Source organism: Parasteatoda tepidariorum, chromosome 11 (assembly GCF_982258835.1).
Source record: "Parasteatoda tepidariorum strain Cologne lab strain chromosome 11, Ptep-v5.0, whole genome shotgun sequence".
Taxonomy (NCBI): domain Eukaryota; kingdom Metazoa; phylum Arthropoda; class Arachnida; order Araneae; family Theridiidae; genus Parasteatoda; species Parasteatoda tepidariorum.
Genome location: NC_141765.1, coordinates 36,182,220 through 36,192,477, shown reverse-complemented (window position 1 = coordinate 36,192,477; position 10,258 = coordinate 36,182,220).

Below are 10,258 nucleotides of genomic sequence, written 5' to 3'. Positions count from 1 at the left end.
TGAAGCTAACTTTCTCTGCTTTTCGGTGCTTTAAAAATGCGTAATAATGGTGCAACCTTCGCCTGCTTTTTTGGTGCAAACAATAGTGCAACCTTTCTTCGTTTTTAGTTCCCTTCAGAACACTTATTTTCGGTGCAACCTTTTTCCGATATTTGAAGGTAGTGAAAGCGCCAATATGTAATGAAACTGAGCATCACTTTATGTAGCCAGCAAATGAATACCAATGCTTGGCCAACATAGCTTGAAATTTTTTACAGTGTAAACGCGTCGTTATTTTTTACGGTAAAACACCACAATAAGTTATAATTCAAAATTAAGTAAGTTACTAAATTTTGTTAAATTATGAAAAAGCATTTAATTCGTGTGTAGAATAAACTAATTTTTCAACCAAATGATTCGTGTCAACGATTCACAATGATCTACCACAATAATTTGTAATTTGAGGCTTCATTCACGGAGAAAAAATTCTTTTAAATTTACCTTATTGTAGAGCAATAACATTTCTGGAAAATAAATAAAAAAACATAATTCCGGTTAATTGAATCAAATATATGCAATTTAATCCATTCTTTTGGAAACTTTTGCTCCCATATAGTAACTGTTCACCGGAATTTTTGGTTTTCAAAATTATAATTCTTATTATCACATTTTCAAGAAATAATACAAAATTGAAAAGTAAATTTAACAGAAAAAATGGTTTTATACCTTGCTCTAGAGTATCATGATAAAATTTCCAAGCTTTATCTTATTATATAAAACCATACTTTATTTTTTATTTAACTAAAATCTTTACCAAAGTTCTTTGCTGAAAAATAACGAGCTTTTTATGTTCTCATTCAACCAGAATCACGGTAAATTTTATTATAATCAGGCTGTTTTGACCACTTTTTTCTCAGTGCTGTTGTACCAATTTTTGACGGATGATCAACATATGATTATTATCATCTAAAAGAATTAATGTAAAATGGAGCATGGTTTCAATTTCCTTTGATCTTAATTGCTAACTTCATAAAGCACAAACATTCCTGAAAATATTTTTGGTAATGCGAAAATTTTCAGATTTTTTTTAAGTAAAAAAATATTAGAAAGCAGTTATTTACAAAATGATAAAATTCACTAGGTGAAATTCCATGGGAAAAAATCAAGTATAGTAGCGAAATATTTTAAATTTCTTATTGATAGTTTTTTACTGTGTAAAATAAAATCATTGTGGACCAAACAATGGAGACGCGTTTTTGGAAAAACAATAAATGATATATAAATGTAAGTTTTTAAAAAGAGACAAATCCAGAAATATCTGTTAAAAAGTTTTTGATTAATGTGACACTAAAATATACTAAAAGAACAAATATGAAAACAAGTATTTTTTGTACATAATATATTACACAACATAATAACTAAGCGTACTTCTAAGTGGTGGCCGGGATAGTCTGGTTGGTAGAGCGCTCACGTTCTTGAGAACGGTAGTACAAATCCAGCCAGGCCAAGGACTTCCGGGGTAGTAACTGATGCACAGTAAATATTTTGGGTCACAAAGTCCTCCATTGTCCCGTAACAAATTAAACTTCTGGAGGTACTGGATTTATCGTTCTCTGGTTCAGGTCAAAATTACGATCTGCAGATGAATGAATGGGTGTATGAATGGGTTCGCCCTATAAACGGGTGTGACGTAGGGGTACGGCGGAAGTCGAATTCTTGGCCCTAGATGGCGCCACTGGAAAACAAGAACGATCACACCCCCAGTGCCTTAATAGCCTACGACAACAATAACAACAACTTCTAGGTGGTACGGATAATTATAACTCTAAGAGTCAAGCATAATCATATATCCCCTACCGTCTTGTTACAGGTCAATATATATTAAAGAAATACGTACTTTTAATTTACAAAGAAAACACTATGTTATAGATCATAGGTTAGGTTTCATTTTAAAAACAGAACTGTGTGTTTTAATAGTAATTATGCGAAAAGCAATATTAATAATTATTGCTGTATTTATTTTGATGGCAAAAAACGAAGATAATCAAAGTTAATGATATTAAAATAGTTAACGTGATTTTTAACTATAACTAAAATATATAATGTTGCATTATATGAAGTATGAAGGTTCATACTAAACCTTCCTTGTCAAAATGTGTCATAGTTTTATAAGCCCCCCCTTCCAAACGTAATACTATTTGCTGATAACCCCCAAGAGTTTTTCAAAGTTGTTAGTTTTATGCATTATTTTAAAACTTTAATAAAAAATATTGTATTGTGCTGTAGTGTAAAATAATTTAAGTAGAATCGCAATAATTATAATTATTTTGATTTTATATTATCGTTTTATGCTGAAAAAAATAAGTTTTATTTCTGCATTTCGATAAATATTCATAATTAAATTCTTAGAATAAATAATACTTTGAATTATTAATTTATATTTTTCTGCTAATTTCTTACACTGTGAATAATATCAAGAGAAGTATTTCAAACTTTTGTTCATCGTGGCAAATATTGTGAAGTATCCAACTTTATTTGTTTCAATTTCCTAAAGAAAACAATTCATTCGAATAAAAGATTACAAAAGAATGATTTTAAGGAAAAGAATGCGATAAAAAAGTGAAATCGATTCAATCGGAAAATAGTTTTCGTGTTTTTGAAATTGATATGTTAAATTTATTAAGAACGTTTTGTATAGGAGAATCTATTGTGAGAATAGATTCTGAAATATTTATTGATAATAAAAACATCGTTGAAAATAACTTTTTAACGTCATATTATTTTCATTCTAAAGAATCAAAATTATTTATTTTTGCTGAAAGAAGAGTTATAATAAGATAAAAAAGTTAAAAATGCAAATTAAAAAAAGTTAATTAAATAACGTTATTAAATACTAGAAAAAGTAGTTATTTTTTTAACAGATCCATATTTTTTGAAATTGACTTTATTTCAAATCTGTGACTGACAAATTATTATTTATTAGTTTGTTGAGTTTAAAGATTTAAATTAAACATTTAAATTAAATTAAGAATTGTTGAGTAAGATTTAAATTAAAGAACAGTTTATCTAGCAATGAATGTACTTACATAATCCATCTCCAATATTAAGATTTTTACAGAATTAAAATTACACGAAATGAAAATTATGGAAATTCTTGTTATGCAAAATAATTGAATTTATGAAATTGGAATAATATACGCTTTATGAGAATTATATTTAAGAACACATTTTATGTTTTTGAAAATATTGCAAATAGGGAAATATCACGGTGTTGATGAAAATTTCAATTAGGGAAGTATTCTTAAATTTTTTAACAATAAAAGTGGAAAAATATTTTGACGTTTTTAAATTTGTAGTACTGCCAATTTTTAATTCAGACTTTTAAAAATCTTTCGTTAGGTTCGAATCATTTAGGAAATACGACTTTAAGCGTGTTCCAAAGAGCTGAATTGTCGCACTAAATCTGACTAAAGGATGAGTAATTTATCACTAAGCAGGAGAGAAATAATGTGATCAAAGCATTCTAAATATTTTCAACTTTTTTGTAAGTATTATAATAAGATCGGCACAGACAAGATCTCTTTTATAGCCGAAGTAAGAGGTCTAAATTAAACTGTATTACTATATTTAAGTCCATCTTATTTGACTAGTGTTTTTTTGATCAAATTCTTTATGAATAATCATTAAAGTAAAAATAAAATATAGGAAACATATTTATAAAATATCAGAGAATATATCATTTGATATACTTAATTAAAACAAATGTTTTCAAGAATTTTTTAACAATTAAAATAATTGCTTTCAAATCGTAACAAAATATTATGAAAAGATTATGCACCAGAGAATTAATTAGATTTTTTTAATAATATTGCAACAAATCGCCTTTACGGGTGTAAATAAACACGATTAATATCATGTATGTTAATAATGACAATTTAGCCATTTCATATGAATATTTTCTGGTCTTTTTAACTGATTCTATGAGTTTTCTTTCATTGTTTAATCTATTTAAAAAATTACTAATGCATATTTGCGTAACTGAATGTTATATTTAATCATTGTTGTACCAGTTTTATTTTTTAACCTATTATTATTTAAATGTTTAATCTTAACTGAATTGCTTTATTTTAAATATTAACTGCAACTCTTATAAAATTAGTTCACTTCAAAGACTACTCACTCAAATTAAAAAAAAAAATTACACTTCTAAACTTTTACATTATTTCCATCTTTTCAAACACATGCAATTTTTCAAGCTTTTCAGAACCGTATTTTTCCAAAATACAAAGAAATATCCCTATATTTACATACTCTTCTGGAAATTGTTCACGAAATCTATCTATTTCTAATTAATTCCAAGTTCTCCAATAAAGTCTCATTTCTCTAAATTTTTATCTAGAAAATGGATTATAGTCTAAACTTAAATGATAAATGAATCAAATAAATACCAAGGAAAACTTTACACGAATGTTATCAAAGTTCACAGAAAAACGGTAATTATTCCTCAAAAAATTTAAACATTTTGAAGTAAAATTAAGTAGATCAGTATAAAATGAATAATTTTGAGTGACTAAATCACAGCAACCTACTGATGTTTAATGTCACAAAAGTACTTTCTGTTTTTGTTATCCTTTCGTAAGTTTTATCCTTTCGTCTCTTACTTGTTTCATTTTATTTGGCTTTCATTTGGGTCACCACGTTTTTCGTTAATAAATATTTTTAAAATTCCTATTAAATAATATTATTCCACAAATTAATAATAACATGCATTTTAAGCGCAAACCACAGCAATCGTAATGAAAAACAACAAACAATAAAAATAATTCTGCATTTCATAATCAAGTTAAAAATTAGGTGATTTCTGAATTCAGACTTTTTTTTGTTAAGAGTTATAATGCTTGCATAGTAAAACAAAGTTTTGAAATAAATTGTTTCAGGGCTTCGTGTTCTACAATTTAAACCTAAATTGCATATTGCCAAAAATCTAATTTTTAATTGGTTGCTTCACATTGTTTCCTATTGATTCCGAACAATAAAAAGAAAAGAAAATTTTAACATTTTTTAATTATTTCACTAAAATGTAATACAATTTTGTTTCTTTGATACCATTAATTAAAGTGATGTCTAATCTGCTTCCAATTTTGATGGATTCTATAACAAATCAATGAGAGATATTGAATGGAAATTTAGATTCCAGGAAATATTTAAACAATAGAAATTTAGTAAAAATAAAGATATTTTTGCGGTTTTTTAAATTATTTATCACACTTTGATTGCCTGAAAACTAAAGGAAAAAACAACGAAAAAAAAACTGATTGAAAGCGACAGGTTTTATCATTTTTGCTGCATAGTCTTCGCAAATAATATATCTGCCAACGTAAACTATACTTTATAAGTTTTCTTTGATACTTTTGGAGAAATGTTTTAAATTATTATTCTTTTTAAAAAATCAGAAAACATATTGATTGAAAAATTTGCAGCAATGTTAAGTTTAAATAACAAGCTTTTTATTTCCCTTTATTCGACAATTTAAAGAACAAATAAAAGAATTTGATATTGTAAAGTTTATTTCAAATATTACAGATAAAAGATACACATTAAACAAATAAATATCACCTTTAATTTTAAAGCAATTTTATTCTCCCATTATACTAAAATTTTTCTGTTCAGAACTTCCTATTATTATATTTTTATTTAAACATTTGTTCATTACATGAATGCGATTAAATAATTTTGTTCTCAAAATTATATATTTAAAGATTTTTGAAAAGAGAAATGGTGAAAATGATATTCTAAGTATGAACGAAATAAATCTTTCCTCAAGAGAAAATCAATTTCTAATGTAGAAAATATACTCTTATAATTTTGTCTTGCGGTTTACCCTCTTTTTTATCATAACATTTTGTCTTTACTAATGTAAGTTCAATTTATAAATGAAATATTTTATTAAGCATTAAGACAAAATGTGTAGAAAAGCAACCTTAAAATATATATAAAAAATTTCGGTCGTCACCTGATATATAAGTATATTTAAAAATTAGTCTTAATATCGAATAAACTTAATATATTTTTCATTTATTCATATTTTTAAAATTCTTATTTTGAATATTTTTTAACTGAAAATGTGTTTTTTCATAAAATGACATTGAAATTTAAAACTGTGTTTTAGACTGCTCCGTGTAGTTCCCAAAACCTTCAAATAATTGAGTTTACTGATAATATATGAAATAAATTTATAATAAGTTTTTTTTTTACTGAAAACAATGTTTTTGCTTTATTATTATAATTTAAAATTAGTACTTTTTTATTGATAGTTAGTTCAGTAATTTTCTTTACCGCTTTTTTACTATCGCAAAGTAATATATCTGGTGGGGAGAAATTTATGTTTGGGATTCATGTTTTGGGATTGGGAAGGTCAAGTGCTACTGACCAGTATGCATTTAACCGTTACTCCAAAAACTGATATTTCTCCTAATCTATTCTTAGCAGACATCAAAATATGGAATAAATATAATAATATCAATGATTAAATTAATATCAGATGGAATATAAAAAATATTTCGGACATTCACCCAAGCGACTGTGTGATTGTTGACATTCACCGGTGAAAGTTGACATACTCTTGATTTTGGTCATTCACTGTGACATATGTAAGAAAATATTGAGTTTGAAAAACTAAAAAAAAAAAGAAGAAAAGAAGAGAAAATTACACAGAATTTATTGGATAAGATAATAACACAAGGGATCAAGAAAATTAAAAAAAAAAAAAAACAGAAAAAAATTATATTAAAATACTTTGTTTAATAGGGGTTTGATGAATATTGTTTAAAAAGAGTTTTATGGAGCTGAGCTATATGGAATACAACTAAAATACAAATGAAAATGGATTTTAAAATGAAAAATTATCAATATTATAGTTTTGCTTTCTTTGAATAAGCACAAAGTTTATAAATATATCCTGAATATGAAAGTCTTATAGATAACATACAAACCATCACCGATTTTCAGTTTTAATTATTAGATATTACTCATAAAATCAATCAACAACACTATTTTATACATTTTCGTCAATCATATCTACTACTTATTTAATAAAGCGAATCAACTCAGATTTCTGTACACATGTCCACATAGCCCGCAGCTTTGCAAAGAGAATACATATCCTTGGATTCATTTATCCAAATAAATATTATTCGCGATGATCTTCCGAAGATAGTGAGTAACTCCCTTGAGATTAATAATGTGCTTGATGTAATGGCTAATATACCAGAAACATCTTGCATTCGAGAATATGATCGGCAGTACTCAGTGAAATTATGAGGAACATCAAAACCTGTTTATTTCTAACTTATAGGCTCTAGTAAACTATGATACGCCACTAAGTACCATTTTCGACTTAGGCTATAAAAGTTCTTTTAGTGTAGTTCTTTTCTTTTAAAAATGCAAAAGTTATGTCTTCTTATATATAAAAGTCCCTAAATGTAACTTAGTATATCTTTTTCACTAAATATAAATTTTTATTTATTATGGAGGGTTGTCCCATAGATTCACATAGATCAGTAATAGTTTGTTTCAAATAAGAACTAGAATAATTTTTCTTTAAAAAATATCTAAATTTCGACAGCACTATTAGAATTGGCATTCTAAAATTACGGTGAAATAACCGGCAGCGTCTGTCCATCCTATTAACCTTAAAGTTTAATATAAAGAACATTTTTTACCTTTACGGTTTAGAAACCGTTTACAACAAATAATATGGATTTCTGAATGCAAAATATAAAGCTATAAACATAAAACTACGAAAACAATATCTAATTTCATGCATTTACGTTTGGTACTAGGTGATTTGCTTATAGATGCTTATAATTTTTTTTTTTAGAAAAATATTTTAATTTTATGTGTCTTGTGTGGAACAAAGCTGGGGGATAAACCAGTATAGTTTGAACTGCCTGATGATATTGATTCATGGCTTGAACCCTCTGATAGATTGAACATTCTGATCCTTTTCTATATTATTAAATATTACTTGAACACTTTAAAAGCATTAATAGGCATGGCAAAATCGGCATGGTTTGGATTGAATACAGGGTTTGAATACTCTTCTTTTCTTTATTCCGAACGAAGTGTTAACAATAAAAAAACATTAATAAACATGAAATTTCTTCACATGACAACATGATGGTGGGACAAAACATGAAAGTTCATGATTTCTTCTTTTTTTCGCAATTGCTCCAATTTTTTCTAATTTTTCTGTGTATTTGTATTCAATTTCAAGTGGGGGACAAATATAAATTCTCATTTGTTCCTTAAATTCTTTCATAAATATGAATAAAATGGTTTTTTTTCTTATTTTATTTGATGACTCAGCCTAAAAATAACCACTTTGATGAAATTCTTCCATCACGGGCATAGTTTTTGAAATGTATATAAGAAAATGAAGGAAAATTTTAAATTATATTAATTAACTTCGGGTAATACCGATTTAGATTTTCATAAGTGAAATCATGCAATGATTTATTTTGTAAAGTTAGAAAATTTCCAAATTGAGCTTTTTTTAGTTTTCAGTAAATCAACGAAAGTTTTAAATAGCATTTTATTACTTGTATTAATGATTGTTACTAAAACTTATGAAATATATTTTAAATTTTTGATTGTTGTTATGTACGTTTAGTAACCTAGAACGTCAGTACGTTTAGTATCTGGATAGGTCCTGCTGAAATGTGATATTTTTTCAATCCATAAACAGTTTTTTTAAACCAAAATTTTGCTGAGTAATAAATTTATTCACAGAGACAATATTTCTTTTCAGAGTATTTTTAAATTCCTCTAGCACGTCCTTTCAATTTTTTTTTCTTTCTTTAAAACCCTATATGCCTGATTTTGAGAAAAAAGCTTTTTACATTTATACATTTTTTCAAATTTAATTATAGTTACTTATCTGATAAAAGTAGTTATGAAGTGCTTAAGTGTTTTCACTTTTAAATTTTATTGAGTTTGGCAGAATTTTTGTTTTACTTAACATAAATGAAGTTGCTTATTAATTCATGCTTAAAACCAGTGAAAAATTATTTTCTTGAGTAAAAGTACTTGAAATAGACGATTAGAAAAAAGTAAAAAATATGCTTCTCTCTTTCAAAAATACAAGCAATATTTTTTTGTTTAATTTTTAATATCCGATACAATGAAAAGGTGAGCTTTAACGGAGGTTGCAAATGTCCGGCATGTAACACTTCATGAATTGAGAAACAATAGTGACACCTCTCAACTAATGTTCCTCAATTAATTATTGTTGTTCAATTCCGACTGTATTATGACTCCCAAATATTTTGTACCGGAAACATTTTTGTGTCAAATGTAAGTAGAAAAACAAAATATTCATATTCATTTACAAACTAAAAATGAATGGCAAATTTAAGTGGAATTTAGATGCAAATATTCCCACACGTGATGATGGAATTGACCTCACTCAAATATATTTTGTACAGTATAATCAAATACCTTTGTACACGGAGAAAAACAGAGCAGCATGATAATAATTTCTGGTAAAAAATAAATAAGTCTGGATAATAAAACCAAAACATAGTGTATTTAAACATATAGGGTAATGCATCTACGATAACGGTTTAAATAAAATTCTGGTTTTCAAAATTATGTAGTTCTTTTTACCACACTTTTAGTAAAAAGTAAAAAACCGAAAAGTAAATTTAAGCACATAAATGATTTTTATGACATGCTCTAAGATAGAATGATAAAATTACCAAATTTTATCACATATTCTAGAGCTATATTTTATTGTTAATTCTACCAAAACCATTACCGAATCGCTTCGATGAAAATTACCGAGCTTTTTGGTATTCCCATACAGACAGAAATATTGTCAATTTGACCATATTCTGGTAGTTTTAACTATACTTTTCTCAGTGTAGTACTACAAAAAATGTAATGCAGAAAGCTTATCTATATTTTTGAAAACAAAAATTACTCTCAACTCCCATTCGTCGTGATTTATTTAAAACGTTAAATTATATAGTCAAATAATATATCAACGTCTCTTGAATTCTGACTGAGAATCATTCTAGAGATTATATTAAATTATGCTTACTGAAATTAGTATTAAACTTTCATGAACTGGTGCTAACTTCAAGTTAATTAGTCACTCTCTCCTATTGTTAGACAGTAGTTACGCGCAGTCAGTTGTGACTTTTCTCACGAAAATCCTATTGCCAGGAACAGTGAATGAAGTACCCAGTCAGTTTTGTTAGATTTAAATTTTTAAAAA